Below are 17689 nucleotides of genomic sequence, written 5' to 3'. Positions count from 1 at the left end.
TTGCATGTTTTTTATACTTTTAACACGTGTCAAATTTTGTTCAAATTAGATTGTATTTACTAATCGATCAATGAACTTATTTTTTATACATAATTTTATTATATAAAAACTTGAAATTTAAATATTTGATTGATGATAGATTCATTGACCTTTAATCTTCTTGAAAGTTTGCAAATATGGGAGATATTATAAAGTTTGCAAATATGGGAGATATTATAAGGACGTGCATGTAATCCAATGGTTAGTCGCATAAATGTAACTATTTTAATATTTCAACAATTAAATAGCTAAAAATGCAAAAAAAAAAAAAAAAAAAAAAAAAAAAATCCACGCATCAATCTCAACAAACTAATCCAAAATACTTAGCAAGTCAAGTGACACACCTCTTGTGGTGAGAAACTTTACTCGCTAGAGCCAAATTTTTTTTTTTTTTTAATCTTAAATTGTTTTCCTGTCACGCATCACACGGCCAAAATGGTAAAATACCATTTTCGCCGAAACTTTCCAACAAAATGCCCCCGTCCGAAACTATTTAGAGATATGTTCCTGTTTTGAAACTCGATTTTTAGAAAATCGAGTTTCAATGAAAAACTCGATTTGGAGAAAATCGAGTTGTTTGAAAAATCCTGCATGGAACTCGAGTTCCATGTAGGATTTTTTTTTTTTTTTTTTTTTTTTTTTTTTTTTTTTTAAGTTTGATTGCCTATAACTCGATTTTCGCCAAATCGAGTTTTTCATTGAAACTCGATTTTTAGAAAATCGAGTTTAAAACATGGACATATCCCTAAATAGTTTTAGACATGGTGCATTTTGTTGGAAAGTTTTAGCCAAAGGGGTATATCCTCATTTTGGCCCGCATCTCTCTCTCTCTCTCTCTCTCTCTCTCTCTCTCTCTCTCTCTCTCAACTGTGTACCTAGGAGAAGTAGAGAAATCAGTGAAATAGGACCGTGGCTCGATCTGGTTCTCCAGTGATCGAAACTTTATTGGATCTAAAATTCTGTCGGTGTTGTAGCAGCGTCGAGTGGGTTGTGGGCTTGGTGGCATCGTGGGTTAACAGTAGAGATTTTTGAGTTGAGTGTTTCGTTGGTGGGATTCTCAGCAATTGGTGGGTGGGGTGTTTTAGTGGTGGCGAAAGGTAGGGTTTTTTTTTTTTTTTTTTTTTTTTTTTTTTTTTTTTTTGGCTTTGATGAAGGTTGAGATCTAATTGTTGCAAAGTTTATTTTGGCAGTGGTGTGGTGGCTGGGTTTTTGGTGGTGGAAAACACGATGGTTGATTTTTGTTTTTGGTTTTGGTAAGCAAATTTGGTGGTGGTGGTGGCGGTTGTGTTTGGGTTTAACCTTGAGTGATATATGGCAGTGGTGGTGGCTGGCTGTGGTGTGGTGGTGGTGGTGGTGGTTATATATGTTGAAAGGAGAGAGAAAAAATAATTATTTAAATGAAATAAAAAATAGAGTGTTGAGTCTAATGTGTGTCCATAAAAAAACATGGATAGCGAAACTATAAAAAATAGAGTTTTTTTGGGTTAGTTTAGCTAAAAATTTGAGGAAACCGATGTAAATGCTCTTAGATTTTTAAAATTTACACCCAATAAAAAAAAAAAAAAAAATTTAGCTACAAAATTGATTGTAACTTTAGGTTACAACTTTACTCAATTTATTTTTATTGAAGGTGAATTTTAACAAATCCACCATTAGATTATATCTTCTTCTTATATTTTCCATGTTTGCAAAATTTTTAGAAAATTAAAGACCAATAGCTATGTTATTAATAAATTGTTTAAATTGCAAGTTTTTGTAGTTTAAAATTATATGTAAAATATAAACTTATATATCATATAGTAAATAATATCCGATTGACACAAAATTTGACATATGTATTAAGAGCGTAAAGAACATGCAATTCAGTTGTTAAATTATCAAAATATGTGGTAATATCTATTTTATTGAGTAAAATTGTAACTTTAGGCTACAATCAATTTTGTAACTAAATAGTCTAAATTTTGTCCTAAAAAAATATAAAAGAAGTTTAAAGGATTTCTCTCTAAACTAGTTTGAAAAGAAACATTTTTCCCTCTTGATATAAATATATATATATATATATATATATTTTAAACTAGTTTGAAAAGAAACATTTTTCCCTCTTGATATAAATATATATGTATATATATATATTTTTTTTTTTGAGAAACTTCCCTGTTGAATATGTTATTGGAATTTTTGGTTATTTGGTCTTTTGCACCAACAAATAATTGTTTTTGACTTAAAATTGCTCATGTTTCGGAATGGTCAAAATTTTTAGGAAACACTTAATTAAAAAATTAATAATAAATCGATTTCTATGTTAAAATTGTGTTTATTTTAAAGTATACTGTCTTAATTATCATACTTCCGCTTCAAAAAAAAAAAGTCTTAATTTCAAAAAAGAAAAAAAAAATTTAAATGGGAGATAATCAATGTATAGAAAATTTATGAGAACCTTTTTTTGGGATGATGGCCTTTAGTTTAGTTATCCTTTTTTTTAGCACTTAGCGTAGACCCCTACCTCTTTCTATCCCAATTTAGTTCAATCTTGCTTCTTAGTCACTCAAAACTTGATAGTGTTTCTCTTTAGCCAAAATGGGAAAATACTATTGTTTTTTGAAATATATATGGATGTACCATTCTTTTAGAACTCGAATTTGTGAAACTCAAGTTTGCCATGTAACTTGAGTTCTAGGAACTCAAGTTAGAACTTGAATTCTTTGAAAAAAATAGCATTCAAATTTGCAGTGCTATTTTTCACGGAACTTGAGTTCCTGGAACTCGAGTTGCACGGCAAACTCGAGTTTCACAAACTTGAGTTTCAAAAAAGTGATAGATCCCTAATTATTTCGCAAACAGTAGTAAATTGCCAAATGTTTCCGCTAAAGATGGTATTTGGCCATTTTAGCCGTTTCTCTCACTTACTAATTGCATTGACTTGGAGGTTGTAAGCAAGACGAGGTAGATTTTAGTTCAAAAAAATTGGCAATGTGTGGAAGTTGCATGAGGAAGACATTGTATCAAGATCAACTAGATTTTAAACGCATTGAAGAGTGGCAGCTTGAATGCAATAAAAAAACACGCACAAGGGCTCCATCCTTGTTCAATATTTTTGTTTATTAACACGGTAAAGAAATTTGATCAAGTTTCTTTAGGAGATAACAAGTGTCTTACAATAATACATGACTTTTGGGAACAAGCATATGTTAACAAAACTAAAATATATATATATATATTTTTTTTTTTTTTGAAGATAAACTAAAATATATTTTGAAATCTAACCAAAAGGCAGTAATTAAACAGTAAATGTAGGTAACTTAGTTAAAATTGCTCGTGTTTCTGAAAGGTTCTTAGGCAACACTTGATTAAAAAATTAATAATAAATCAATTTATATATTGAATTTTGTTTATTTCAAAGTGTATGGTCATTAAATTGTATATAATGAATAAGACTTAAAGTCTTAATGTCATACTTAGGAAAAAATTTTAAAGTGGGAGAAAATAAATGGATAGCAAAATTATGAGAAAACTTTTTATGGGGATGATGGCCTTAGTTATACTTTTTATCACTGAAACGGAAAACTATTGACCTTACTCCTATCTTTTCCTATACCAATTTAGTTCCAATCTCGCTTCCTTATCACTCAAAACTTGAAGATGTTTCTCACTCACTATCACGGAATCAAGAATTGAAAAACTGTATATTTCATTAATTAGCAAAATGATTATAGAAATCATATATATATATATATATATATACAAGTCTGTACAAGTGTGAACACGAAATAACCAACTACCAGACCTAACAACCTATCACACGTGCTAGCTACAGGATTAACTAACCTTCTCACGTGTTAATACTTAAGCAAGCATCTAATCACACTAAACCTAGGTCATGTTTCTGAATTACTTGAAGCTTGATAATGTTCCTGAATTTTTTTTTTTGAGAAAGTTTCAACCTATGGTGTCCGTTCCTGATAATAACTCTTTATCATCAGACTAAGACATCAATCAGTTTTTTGTTGTAGGCGGGGATTGAACCCCGGGTCTTTTATTCAACTATCAGAAACTTTACCAGTTAAGTGGAAACTTGAATGCAATAAAAAACACACAAATACAGGGGTAATTATTGAGTATTTCTGGAGTACTATAAACGCGTACTCTTCCCTCTCACATAACTGTAAGTTATACCAATTAAATTTATGGTAGGACCCACAATTCATGTGAGAAGGAGAGTATACATTTATGGTACTCCCGAAATATTCAATAATTTTCCCAAATACGGCTCATCTTCGGGGACTCTATTTATTAGGACTCTACGAAAGGCATTTCAAGAAGACATTCAAATTTTTATAAAAAGGTACCTCTCTCTTTCATGCAGTCTCATTTGGCATGCATGCATGCATGAAAAATCAATATATAAGCAGTTAATCGTTTTTCCTAAGTCCACTGTCCAAGTCGATCACTTTAGGCACAATCAAAACATGGGCTTCGGTCTATCAAAAAAAAAAAAAAAAAAAAAACATGGGCTTCGGATTAAGCCATTCGGCTAATGAATTGTGAGACGATAACGGATTTCCCACTTGTTTTATGTAATAGGAAATAAATTTGACCTCATAGGAAAAATTCTAACTTATAATTTCTGAAGATAGAACAATTTAGTGGAGAACGCGAATGTATAGTAGATCTTGTGTGCGTTTGGATACTGCTTATTTTGTTGAAAACTAAAAATAATAAAAAATCATTTTTCAGTTACTGTTCACTTTTAAAATTATTGTTCATAAGCCTAAATGCATTGTTCATGTCTCATTAACAGTGCACTAGGTGCTGGAATAAAAAAAAAAAAAGTAGCCAAAAATGACAAAGCTCTACTACGTTCAAAATCAATTTTCTCCTTCTGCTTCTTCGTCTTTGTTTCTATGATTTTAAGAGATTTGGTTATTTCTATATGTGAAAGCAGGGAAGGAACTACTCAAGGGCTGAGGGGAGACATCCCCCCCCCCCCCCAAAACCTTTGAAAAAAAAAATACTAGTATGTATATTAACAAAAAGAATTTTAATTCTAGCTCTTAAATTTATATACTTGGTCTCCCTCCCCAAAAAAATTTACAAATTGACCCAAGAAATCCAACAAATAGATAACAAATAAAATCTATAAAAAAAAATGCTAATACCTGGATTATAAGAAAAATCTTTCGACAAATCATAAATTCGGTCTAAGCAAAAACAACAACAACAAATCAATTACAAATCCTAGCAAAAAAAAAAAAATCACAAAAACCCAATAACTTTTACCTAATTTCTCTCTCTCACTTGAGAGCTCCATGCCCCTCTCAAATGACTTCACCCTCATAGCCATAGAGACAACTCCAATGCCACATATTGATCGCTCCATCCACACATTAGTTAGATTTTGAAAATATTAGGATGTGCCAACTGATTTACAGAACTCTTGATTATAAAATCTACAAAAAATATTGTTATTTACAACGAAACTTTTTCGACGACTACAAAAAGCCGTTGGAAAAACTAGCTTTTTCAATGGCAAGTCTCTTTCGTCGACAATTACTCGTCAAATATTAAAACATTTGTGACGGCAAAATAAGTCTGTCGAAAATGCCTATTATTTTTGTCGAAAATATGATTTTTTTTGGAGGGAAGTGTTCCCGCCTTACTTTTTGCGACGGAATAAAAATATTTGTCGCTAATAAAGTATTATTTATGACGACCGGAGAAAAACCGTCGGAACTATTAACACTTGTGACGGCTTTCATGCATCGAAAATACCAAAAATATATTTTTTATGGTGTTAGTATTTGTGACAAACATTCTTCCATCGTAAATATAAAAGAGAATATTAGCGATAGACATAAAGCCATCAAAAATGGTAAAATATTTTGGAGGGAAAATCCCCCCCTTAGTTTTCACATTTGTGATGACATTTATCCATCACAATTATTATTTTTTATTTTTCTAATTGAGTTTGTATTTGCGACGAACATGTTGACCGTCGTAAATAGTTAATTTGTTTTAAAAGAAAGAATGTATTAGTGATGGACTTGGATCCCTCGCAATAAATAAGATTTGCGATGTACCTAAGCCGTCGACAATAATAATTTTTTCAAAAGGGGAATTCATGCCCTTATTTTTCATGTGTTTAACTCTTTTTTTTTTTTTCACTATATATTGCATTTGTTATTTGCAACGAACATGTTGGTTGTCGTTAATAATTAAAATTTTCTTAAGAAAAGAAAGTACTAGTGACGGTAAGGTAAATCCGTCACAATAAAGATTATTTCCAACATACATATGGCCATAAAAAATGGTTATTTTCTTTGAATGGTGAATTTTCCTCAATCTTAATTTTAAAAGCTACTTAAAAACATCTTTCAAGACCCTCCAAGTCCGTAAGGGCTATTTTGGTCATTTTAGAGGTAAAAGGTATTTTGATCATCTTAAAGGTTTGAGGGGCACTTCGGTCATTTTGTAGGTTTTGGGTTGTGTTTTGGTTATTTTAGAAGTTTATGGGTATTTCAATCATCTTCTAGCTTTGATGTCGTATTTCAGCCATTTTGGATGGTTGGATTGTGTCAATAGGGTTAATCAAAGTTTTCCATTAGGTGGGTACAACAATATGTGTCCATCATGCAACCAGATAGAGATCCAAAATTTGACCATTGGATTGGAAGAAAGTGGTGAAATATTTGTGTTTGTAAATTACAGTGACAATCAGATGGCCAGATTGTGAGAACAGAGTAGTCAAATCTTGCAAAAATTCGTCAAAGACTATTAAACTTGTTCAATCTTTGGTCAAACTTCAAAGTTGGTTCTAGGACCACTAGATTTGATCAAATTAGGTTGATCAGGGAGGATTTAATTGGGTTTTGGGTATTAGTTAGTGTTTTAAGGTTTTCTTGATTTTCATGTTTTTATCAGTTTCAAATTTTAAAATAGCAAAACAAGGTAGTCAAAAGTCACATACAAATTCATTATGGTCATTTTGTAGATTTTGGGTTGTGTTTTTTAGATCATTTTCTCAATTCTTAGTAATGTTTATAGAGTATATAACTATCTTGAAAGAGTATTGAATATTTTTAGTGATTGAAGTTTCATGATAGGTGGATACAACAACACGCTTTCATCTTATGCCATAATCCGATTTAAAATTTGACCATTGGATTGAAAGAGTGTGATAAAATATTTGTTTTGATGAACTTTGAACTCAATCAAACGGTTGGATTGTGAGAACGTGACCAATCAAAATTTCTTGATGTGTTGGTACAATGACACATGTCAATAATGTTCTAGACATAAATCCAAAATCTAACCGTTGGATTGGAATAATGTAATGATATATTGGTGTTTGTAAAGTATGACAAAAATCAGACGGTCGGATTGTGAAAAATGAGCAGTCAAAGTTTCTACTCTTTGGTCAAACATGGTCAACATTGAAGTTGGGTCTATGACCCATTGGAAAACTGAAAAATTGTGGGTACATAGTAAGTAATCCCTTCACTACATCCACATCTTCATTTTTTAAATCATCCACAAGTCACATTCACATTCAAGCTTTGGACAATGTGAAGAATGTCTCTCATCTCTCTTCCTATTTTAAATTGAGATATTGAATAAATAAACAATCTATCTTCTTTTATCAAAAAAGAAATCTTGATGTGTAAAAAAAAAAATGCAAGAAGTGAGATTTCATAGTGTTTCTATCTTTTATTAATAATAATAATAATAATAATAATAATAATAATAAGTGATATTTCAACGTGACAACAACAACAACAACAACAACCAAAAAGTAGTGGCGTGGTTGTCATAAATGAAATAAATAGTTTTGTTATAAAAATAAATAAATAAATAAAGTTATATTGATTTAAAACAAACCCAGCCATGCCCCTTATTATTATTATTATTTTTATAAAAAAGAAAACCCCACAATATCTTTTTTATCTTTTAGTAAAATAAAAATAAAAAAGAGAAAAAAGAAAAAGAGGAAAAGACAAAACCCTAGCTCCCTAGCACTCTCCCTCTCCCTTTCACTAAAAAACCAGCGCCCCCACCCTTTTTTTTTTTTTTTCAATCCCCTTTTTTTTTTTTTTCAATCCCTGCCTCCCTTGCCCCCTCACTCAATTAACACACCTATTTCACTATTCACTAAAAAACAAGCGCCCCCACCTTTTTTTTTTAATCTTTTCAATCCCCTGCCCTCCCTTTGCCCCCTCACTAAATTAACACACTTATTTCACTAAAAAAAAAAAAAACCCTTATCTCCATCTACTGTTCATTCTCACTCTTTCTCCCAATCATAATCAAACCCAAAAGGTTGGTCTTCTTAGATCCTTATCTTTGGATTTTTTTTTCTTTTTTGTTAATGTATTGTGGTTTAGTAAATTTATTTGCTTGTTTATTTCATTTATCTAAATTTTGGGTTTGGTTTAGATATACCTCTTTCATGATATATCATCTAGTATTATAGGCAAAGTTCTTGATAGTTTGGTACTAGCCCATAGTGTAATGTTTGTGTGTATTGGTGGCCTCAACCAATCTATTTCACTATTCACTAAAAAACACCTATTTCACTATTCACTCAATTAACACACCTATTTCACTATTCACTAAAAAACAAGCGCCCCCACCTTTTTTTTTTTTTTTCTTTTCAATCCCCTGCCCTCCCTTGCCCCCTCACTAAATTAACACACCTATTTCACTAAAAAAAAAAAAAAAAAAAAAACCCTTATCTCCATCTACTGTTCATTCTCACTCTTTCTCCCAATCATAATCAAACCCAAAAGGTTGGTCTTCTTAGATCCTTATCTTTGGATTTTTTTTTTCTTTTTTGTTAATGTATTGTGGTTTAGTAAATTTATTTGCTTGTTTATTTCATTTATCTAAATTTTGGGTTTGGTTTAGATATACCTCTTTCATAATATATCATCTAGTATTGTAGGCAAAGTTCTTGATAGTTTGGTACAAGCCCATAGTGTAATGTTTGTGTGTATTGGTGGCCTCAACCAATCTATTTCATTATTCACTAAAAAACACCTATTTCACTATTCACTCAATTAACACACCTATTTCACTATTCACTAAAAAACAAGCGCCCCCACCTTTTTTTTTTTCTTTTCAATCCCCTGCCCTCCCTTGCCCCCTCACCCCCCTCACTAAATTAACACACCTATTTCACTAAAAAAAAAAACCCTTATCTCCATCTACTGTTCATTCTCACTCTTTCTCCCAATCATAATCAAACCCAAAAGGTTGGTCTTCTTAGATCCTTATCTTTGGATTTTTTTTTTCTTTTTTGTTAATGTATTGTGGTTTAGTAAATTTATTTGCTTGTTTATTTCATTTATCTAAATTTTGGGTTTGGTTTAGATATACCTCTTTCATAATATATCATCTAGTATTGTAGGCAAAGTTCTTGATAGTTTGGTACTAGCCCATAGTGTAATGTTTATGTATATTGGTGGCCTCAACCAATCTGTTGATTCATGGGAAGCGTTTTTCACTTGATAATAGTGCTTTGTTCAATTTGTGTTTTAACCTTTTAGAGTTTTCCCTGTTTGAGTTTGCCTCTTCTTTGTTAGTAAAGTTCCAAGTAAAGACAAAAGTAGCTTATAGTTATATAATAGGATTGGTGATTATATTATTCTTTTATTATTTATATTCAATATATATTGATAAATCATATTAGACTAAAGAATAAATGTAGTTCAAACACACACACGTGTATATATAACAATCTCTAAAGTTATATTATTTTATTTATATTTATATCAAAAATGAAAAATACCAAAGTTCTAAATTTTTTTTTCCAATATTTTCTATAAATTAACTTATGATATGATAAGTGGTTATTGGAGGGAACAATCAGTCAATTGAAAGAGGTGATAGCTTTTATTATAGAAAATGTTTTGAAATCGATGGGCTTTAATTATATGCAAGAAACTACTACACATAAATATTTTCTCAGTATAATCAACATTAAATTTTTTTTGCTATTTTATTTAGGTTGTCGAAATAAGTGATAAATTTGCTCATTATAATTTTCAATTAATTGTTATTGTTGGTACATATGTGATTTCATGTGACTTGTTGTGGTGATGGATATATTGTTAAGGGTGATGGAGATGTACTATTAATATGGTTATTGGTGGTAGATGTATTCTTTTAAGTTCTCATTAACTAGAACACTACAATGTTCTTATATATTTATTCAGTTTAATTTAAAATATTGCAAACCAATGCTAGAGGAGGAGATCACAATGTAAATAATGACACAAGATGACTATGAGGAGGAAGATGACTCTTAGATGGAGGACGACACTGACTCAGATGATAATTGATCTTCCAATATTTATGCTTTCAAGTTTAGTAAAGGATATAATATAGCCTTCGTGTATTATTGAACAACATGCTATTTTGTAGACCTTTTAATATTTTCATTTTTAATGCACTTATTAGTTTTGAACAATTATGGATTTGTGTTTGTTATTTGAATGGAGAAACTTTTATGAACAATTATGGATTTGTGTTTGTAATTTATATATTAATTATTCCATATACATAAATATTTGATATTATCAAATAAAATAAAAATATCATAAATTTTTTTTTGACGGAGCTATTTTTTTGCAAATAATGTATGAGTGACGAGATAAATGGTTTTTCATAACGGCTAAAGTTCGTCAAAAAAAAGTAATTGGTTGCATTGATGTTATATTTTCGATAAAAAACTAGGTATTTACGATGACTTTTAGTTGTCGAAAAAATACAATAATGACGGTCATTGTTCATCGTAAAAGGTATTTGGTCGACCAACTTCCTCGTTTGAAGTTCTATTTTTGACGACAAGGCAAGTATTTATGATGACTTTTAGTTGTCGAAAAAAATACATTAACGACAGCCTTAGTTCGTCGCAAACTCTATTTGGTCGTCCAACTTCCTCGTATGAAGTTAAATTTGCGACGGCAATTATTAAGTACTTACGACGGAGTTTTGCTGTCGAAAATAAGTGTTAGCGACGGCCTTGTCGGCAATATAGTAATACCGACAAGGCTTTTGCCGACGGATGTCGACGGCTTTTTGCCGTCAGTAATACGAATTTGCGACGGCTTTTTGTGCTTTTGCGATGAACTTTGACCATCACAAATAAGTTTATTTTTTGTAGTAAAATCCTATTATTAATTTTTTTTAAAAGAAAAAATACAAATAATAATTAATAAATTAATGCTAATAATGCAACTTTATCAACCTCTAGTATTGATATTCTAATTTTTTAAAATCTTTGAACAAAAAACTTCGTCCCCTTAAATCATGCTGACTACTCAACAAGTCACCAATAAAAGAAAAAAAAGAAGAAAAAAAAGAAGAAGAAGAGAACGTTACGGCCAAACTGAAAGCATCGAGTTTCACGGTCTCTTCCAAATCAACTAGTCTCCAACGCCAACTTACTCAGCAAATCAAACTTAATTACCAGTAAAATTCGTATTTGAAGTAGAAATTGTATAACAATGAATATTGACCATGCTTTATGACCGTTCCCACCCAATTCAATGACGGCAAAAGCCCCTGTAATCTTCTTTGCATTGCACTAGTAATTTCATTGTAATATTCCATGAAAATAGGTAGTTTTGGTCTATAGATTTCGTGGGGTTTACAAGGTATTAGGAGAGTTATCGTAAAGAGGAAGCTAAAGGAATTATCAGCGAGTTTCAAATGTGAAGTAGAAAAATTCTAAGACTTTGAACTTTGACCAAAATGTAAGCAACTTCATTGCAATATAGGAGTAATTTCATTGTATATATTATTACATGAAGGGACAGAGAAAGAGCCCATATTTTGGTCTATAAAATGAAGGTTATAAGGTATGATGAGAGGCATGGAAATAGGAAGCAAAGGAAGAAAAGAAAAGAGGTTGAGGGATTCCTGTCGCAGGAGAGATGGCCCATGCTAGGTTATACAAGCAAAAGCTCAGCTAGGGCCATCCTTTTGTGACATGAATCCCTTCAACTTCTAGTAAGTACATGTATACGCAAATTAAGATGACGATCAAGTGAGCTGGGAAAGAGATATGAGGTTGCAGTGGAGCTCCTGTCGCAGGAGAGGTGGCACCTAGTGCTTGAATTACTATAGCAATAGGCACCATTTCTCCTCGACCGGATGCCCCACTTTAACCTCTACTATGCCGTGCTGATTGGAGTGGATGTTTTGGGAAATTCCTGTTTCATGCACATTGTTGCACACACTTTTAGACACTCACAAAAATTGCTCTGAAGTATGTATAATAAACACTGTTCTTTTGTTTATGTCTGATCTTTCTCTCTCTCTCACATATACACATGCAGAACGAGAGATACATGGTTTTTATATCTTAAGGTTGAGGGCCTCAAGGACGTAGCTCAAGGGAGTCAATACCGTACCGGAGGCTGTACCGATACGATATATTTCTGATACCAGTCAATACCGGTATACCGTTTCAGGTTTACCACTATTTTTTATATTTATAAATAAATATATATATATATATATATATGTATGTAGAGGATTCTGGCCTTTTGCCCTTTTTTTGAAACATATTTGGCATAATGCCCCTGTTTCGAAACTATATAGGGGGGTGCCCCTGTTTGTAAACTCGATCTCCGTAAAGGCGAGTTACTTAAGTAACTCGATTATGAAGAAACCGAGTTGTAGCCAGGTTCTTGCCACGCTGGTGTTCCAGCTTGGCTTTTGGGGAATAAAATATTCCCGCCTTACTGTTTGGAACTCGTCAATGGGGAAAACGAGTTATGTGTGGAATATGAACCAGTTTTTGAATGTAACGTCTCTAAAACTGTTTGTCTTCCTTCCTCTGCAGTCTACAGTCTCTCTCCCTTCCTCAGTCCGATCAGTAGCCACCGCCAGTCTGTTCAATAGCCACCGTCAATAGCCACCTTCAGATTCTCCTATTTCTACCCGCACCCAAACCAAACCGTTCAGTAGACCTTTTCCGAAGTTAAATCGAAACCCATACCCATACCCACACTTCTTCAATCTCAGCACGGCCGAAGCTCAACCCAATCTGTCTTCGGAGTTAAAGGATTGCAAACGTATTAAGGTAATTTGTAAATGCTGAGTTCAAATTTTAATTTTTTCCCTTTGCATGTAATCTGATTTGAGTGTCGCTGCTTCCTAAGTTTTTCGCTGTCATATTCCCATTCAATCCTTTTCCTTTTTTTGGGGCTAAAATCTAAATCCTATCTCATTCAATCCGGATGAACGAAATACACGCAAGAAATCAACTACCTAATTTATTGTTTAGGGTTTCATAATTTTTTTTTGATGTGTTTAAATTTATTGCAGTTCTCTGGGGATGCTTTGCCTGCTGTGAATTTTTTTTTTTTTTTTTTAAAGAGTAATTTACGAACTTACAAATTACACCATCTATAATACGTAGTCATTTTGATTTTGTCCGTAATGTATATAAATTTGGCTGTTTTAGCTGTTAGATTGTTGTCTATCTGTATTCATAATTATTGTTGCTGTTTTAGCTTTGTTGGGTTTGGTTTTGAAGTGGGTTTGGTTTTGAAGTGTTTTATGACGCACATCTAGGGCAGAAATTCATGTAAAATACAGTTAGCATGACAACGGTGTTCATTGTTAGGGGAAATTGGTTTGTAATTCATATAGTTTGAAAGTGTATCAAATCAATCTCTATATTTTCCAGAAATTATGTCACAAGTTATGTCATGATTTTGAATTAGGGAAAATTTCTTTTTAATTCAATGCTGAATGATGTTGAATTGGGAAGCTATTGGTTTTACAAGCTTCAAAGTTACTGGCTTTTACAAGCTTCCACTCTGTTTAGTTTTTATTATAATAGATATAATGTGTGTATAATGGATATGCACGCATATATGTACACACAGACCATGGACATCCTAAAACCTTTGCTGCCATTTACTCTGCTTAGGGCTCTAACTGTGCCATATTGTTTTTATTCAACATCTAAGTTTTGGTTTGTAATTTTTTTTGTTTCATGTCATTATCCTTGTAATATCATACGGGAACATATAAACCTACTTACCACATCAGTTGAAAGTCACTTACATTTTGTGTACAGATGCATAATTGATTGTCTTAAGAGACTAGAATTGTCTTAGAAGTTCTTAAAGAATTTTTTTTGTTTTTTTTTTTTTTTGGTTATTAGTATTCCTAGCCTTTGTAAGAAAGGATTTAGAAGTAGCCTATATAATGAACATTCCAACTTTTTTCAATCGCAATTGCTATCTCGTACCTAAATGTGAGTGCTTAGGAAAGCCTAGGCCTAGGTGTGATTGCCCGATGTTTTATCTTTGTTTATTTGATGTTCTTTTTATTGTTTAAATACCAAACAGCCATCAACACAATCAATATGTTATCAAGAATCTAGTTTAGTGTTGAAATTCCTAAAAAGGCTACATCAAATTTGGTATTAAAGCCCGTTTAAGCTCCTGTATTGTGTCAGATTAGCAGCTTCTGTGGGTTATGTTTGGTGACTAAGTACATCGAATTATTATTATTATCATCTATTACATTTGGGGTTGAAAAAGGAACTTAGTGGCCTTAGTGGCCTTTTAGGGTCACCCAATCCTTTCATAATAGGTTGGGTTAGGTTAGGGAGCATTGAGATTTGTGGTGGCTTTTGGGAATGGAAATAGTACATCCTGTAGGGTGCTTCTGACGGACCTAGGGCTTTGTTTATTTATTTATTTTTTTGGTGGTTTGGCCTACTATACTTATTTCCCTAGGGTATTGATTTCTGTGTGTCGGAATTAATTTTTGACTCTATAAAGTGTAGGCTTTTGAATGGGGTTTGATATGTAATTTAATTAATGGAAAAGAATGGAATATGAATTGCCACTAGGCTTTTGATGCAGATGGAAAATTGCAATAAAGAAACAAAAGTAGGAATTAAATTGAGATTTTGAGAGAGAGAGAGGTCATGTAGGTTGGCAGTGATAGTGGGGCAGGGTGGGTTGGTTGCTGTGGGGGGATGGGGGTGGTCAATGGATTGGGAACGAAAAACAGCAAAAATAATTACAAAAAAAATGTTCACTGTGGGTTATCTTGGCTAAAACTGGTGGATTGCTGGTCTAATCTTTTGTGTTGGAAGAGCTTTATTGGTGGGCTCGTGCAATGGTATATTGTATTTTTATATATTTAATACATGCTATATTGTATTTTTTATATATTTAATTTTAGGGAATGCTGTATTTTATCTTAGTATTTAAAGAATCACGCATGTTGTAGCCTACCTATACCTGAAGACTTATCTCTACTTCTTAGTTGAAGAGATACCTTAACGGTTATAATTAAGTCTCTGACATTACTTAAAAAGTTTAAAATGTATAAATTAGGCACAATTTTTTCACAAAATCAAGGTGAGATATTTTAAGTTGTGTATAATAGAGTTAGGATCAATAACAAATTTATGTGAAATCAATTTTGCTTTAATTATAATTTGCTGAGCGAGGTCAAAAAAGTTCATGAATAATTTTGTGTGCTTAAACTATTTGGTAAATAGTCATATATAATTAGGGTTTCTAACTCAAAAAAACAAAGAAAGAAGTATCTTTTGGGTTAAGGGTAGGTATACCTTGGGTGCAGGACGAGGGGTTTGTTGGGGCTGAGGTGGTGAAGGTGAAGTTGTTACAGGCTTTGGCTGCTCCTGCTGGTCCTCCTGCAAAGCGAAATGCCATGGAATCATACAGTCAAAATCTTAACTTAGAAATCAATTAGCTGATCATGATTATATAATTTCTATCAAACTTTTGAGATTTCCACAAAAAGAAAAACAAACTAGACTTTTGATTACCTCTGCCATGCAACGAACTCGCATACTAGTATATCTGGGCAAATGTGGCACATAACTAGTGGGAATTAGAAACTGGTTCACCCTATTAGTAGATCTGTTTGAAACTACACGATTCAAAGTTGGTCTTACTAAGATGGATTGCATTGCAGATGAGACTGCCATTGCCAATTAGAGCTAGCTTAATGGAGTAGGCTATTGATGATCAAGTAGCTATAAGCACTAGGAAATGAGGTACTAAAGTTGTTGTTGTGGCATTAATGTTAGGCCTCGAAATGACATTATATAGAGAGTGACAGAGTGTGTTGGAGGGGCAAGCACTAAGCAGAGCAGTGGATATTTAAGGAGCCACGTCTTTCCATATATATTTTCATAAGGATATTGGTTCACGTGTGTTCATTTGTCCACACATGGTGGTGTAAGCAATAGACATGGCTCTCTCCTTCACCATAACTTTCTTAATTGTGTTTTCCCACCCAACCTAAAATAGTTTAGGCCTCTCTTAATTGTGTTTTCCCACCCAACCTAAAATATTTTCAGGAAAACTAGGATTCACCTGCACGAAACACATAAAAACAATGAAAACATTTTTGGAAAGCGACAATCTTTTGCGTTACTGTCAACATATTAGGCTTCGTGAACTATTCCTTGTTTATAGTTTAGTGTTTTACTTTAACTCTTCCTTGATATGATTAAATCGATTGAAAATCAGTGTATATAGATGCATGATGTATAATTCAGTTTAGCAATTATATGTTTTAAATTTTCTGTCAAATCTCTCTTTCACTCTGTCTCTCTGTATTTGTTTCTGTGAGTTTGTTGTAGAACATTCAATTACTTGCCTGTGTTTACTTGCAAAAGCCAAGCTTTTCTTCACTATTACTTGCCTCTGTTTACGTGTCTAACATGATTGCATGCGTGTCAGATATGCAGCAAGTGGGAAATGTGGATCCTGGACCGACGGTTCGTACACAGTTGACGCGGCAGCCGGTTCATCGATCCACGCTGCTTTGGGAGACGCCAGCCGGTCAGGTGTGTAGTTGTACTGAACTTTTGACATGTCGAAATCATTTAATTTTATTTCTGTATGGTTCTTTGATTCTTTGCAAATAGACGTTGGACATGGTAGAATGTTTTGGTTTACGCAGAATTGTATTTAATCCATAGAGAAAATGGCATGAAGCATAAATAATCAAGAACATTGTATGGAGCAGAAATGTTCAAAGTCAGTACATGTCATTTAGAAGCTATAGTAATCAATAAAAAATTGAATCCGCTACTATTCTTTTTTCCAAACATGCGCACACAATTACACGTGGCTACACATAAGACAACTAACGACCTTGATTCCTAATTCCCTACTCCATTTGACATAGTGAGACACTTTGTTCATTCATTTCAAAACATGATGCCCATCACCTTAGTGCTAATTTTAAACAATGTCATTCATGTTGAATTTGATCCTATTTGCTATTGAGGTAGAGCGAATAAGCAATTAACATTGTAACTAACGTTTTGCAAAATGTTCGGGACTAACTAGTTAGCCTACTGTTTCTTGCATATTATTATTATGTAGCATTGTTATAGTTATTTCGTGTGCACTATCCTAAGACAATGCTCTTTCGTGTGCAGGTAGTGCCAGGCGTGCTAAACTGCAGACGCCGAAGTTGCAAGTTACCCGAGCATGGGCTTGACCCACGGATTGCTCGGTACATAAATGAGGCGGGTTTTGAAGGGTTATTCAAGGTTCCAAACTTGGAAGTGGATCATGCGTTGATCACAGCACTAGTTGAGCGTTGGCGTCCGGAGACGCACACATTCCACCGA

General features: G+C 32.8%; 2 long non-coding RNA genes across 2 annotated transcripts; one reads left to right on the top strand and one right to left on the bottom strand.

The window, feature by feature from the left end:
- The first annotated feature begins 12951 nt into the window (after positions 1-12951).
- Positions 12952-17685, top strand: LOC115976590. The gene is made up of 3 exons (XR_004088341.1): positions 12952-13126; positions 16788-16894; positions 17495-17685. It is a non-coding gene; the product is annotated as an uncharacterized LOC115976590 (long non-coding RNA).
- LOC115976589 lies at positions 15242-16130 on the bottom strand. The gene is made up of 2 exons (XR_004088340.1): positions 15866-16130; positions 15242-15730 (listed from the first exon to the last, which is right to left on the bottom strand). It is a non-coding gene; the product is annotated as an uncharacterized LOC115976589 (long non-coding RNA).
- Positions 17686-17689: the final 4 nt, after the last annotated feature.

Source organism: Quercus lobata, chromosome 2 (assembly GCF_001633185.2).
Source record: "Quercus lobata isolate SW786 chromosome 2, ValleyOak3.0 Primary Assembly, whole genome shotgun sequence".
NCBI classification, from domain to species: Eukaryota; Viridiplantae; Streptophyta; class Magnoliopsida; order Fagales; family Fagaceae; genus Quercus; species Quercus lobata.
This window is presented reverse-complemented; position numbering and strand designations above follow the sequence as displayed.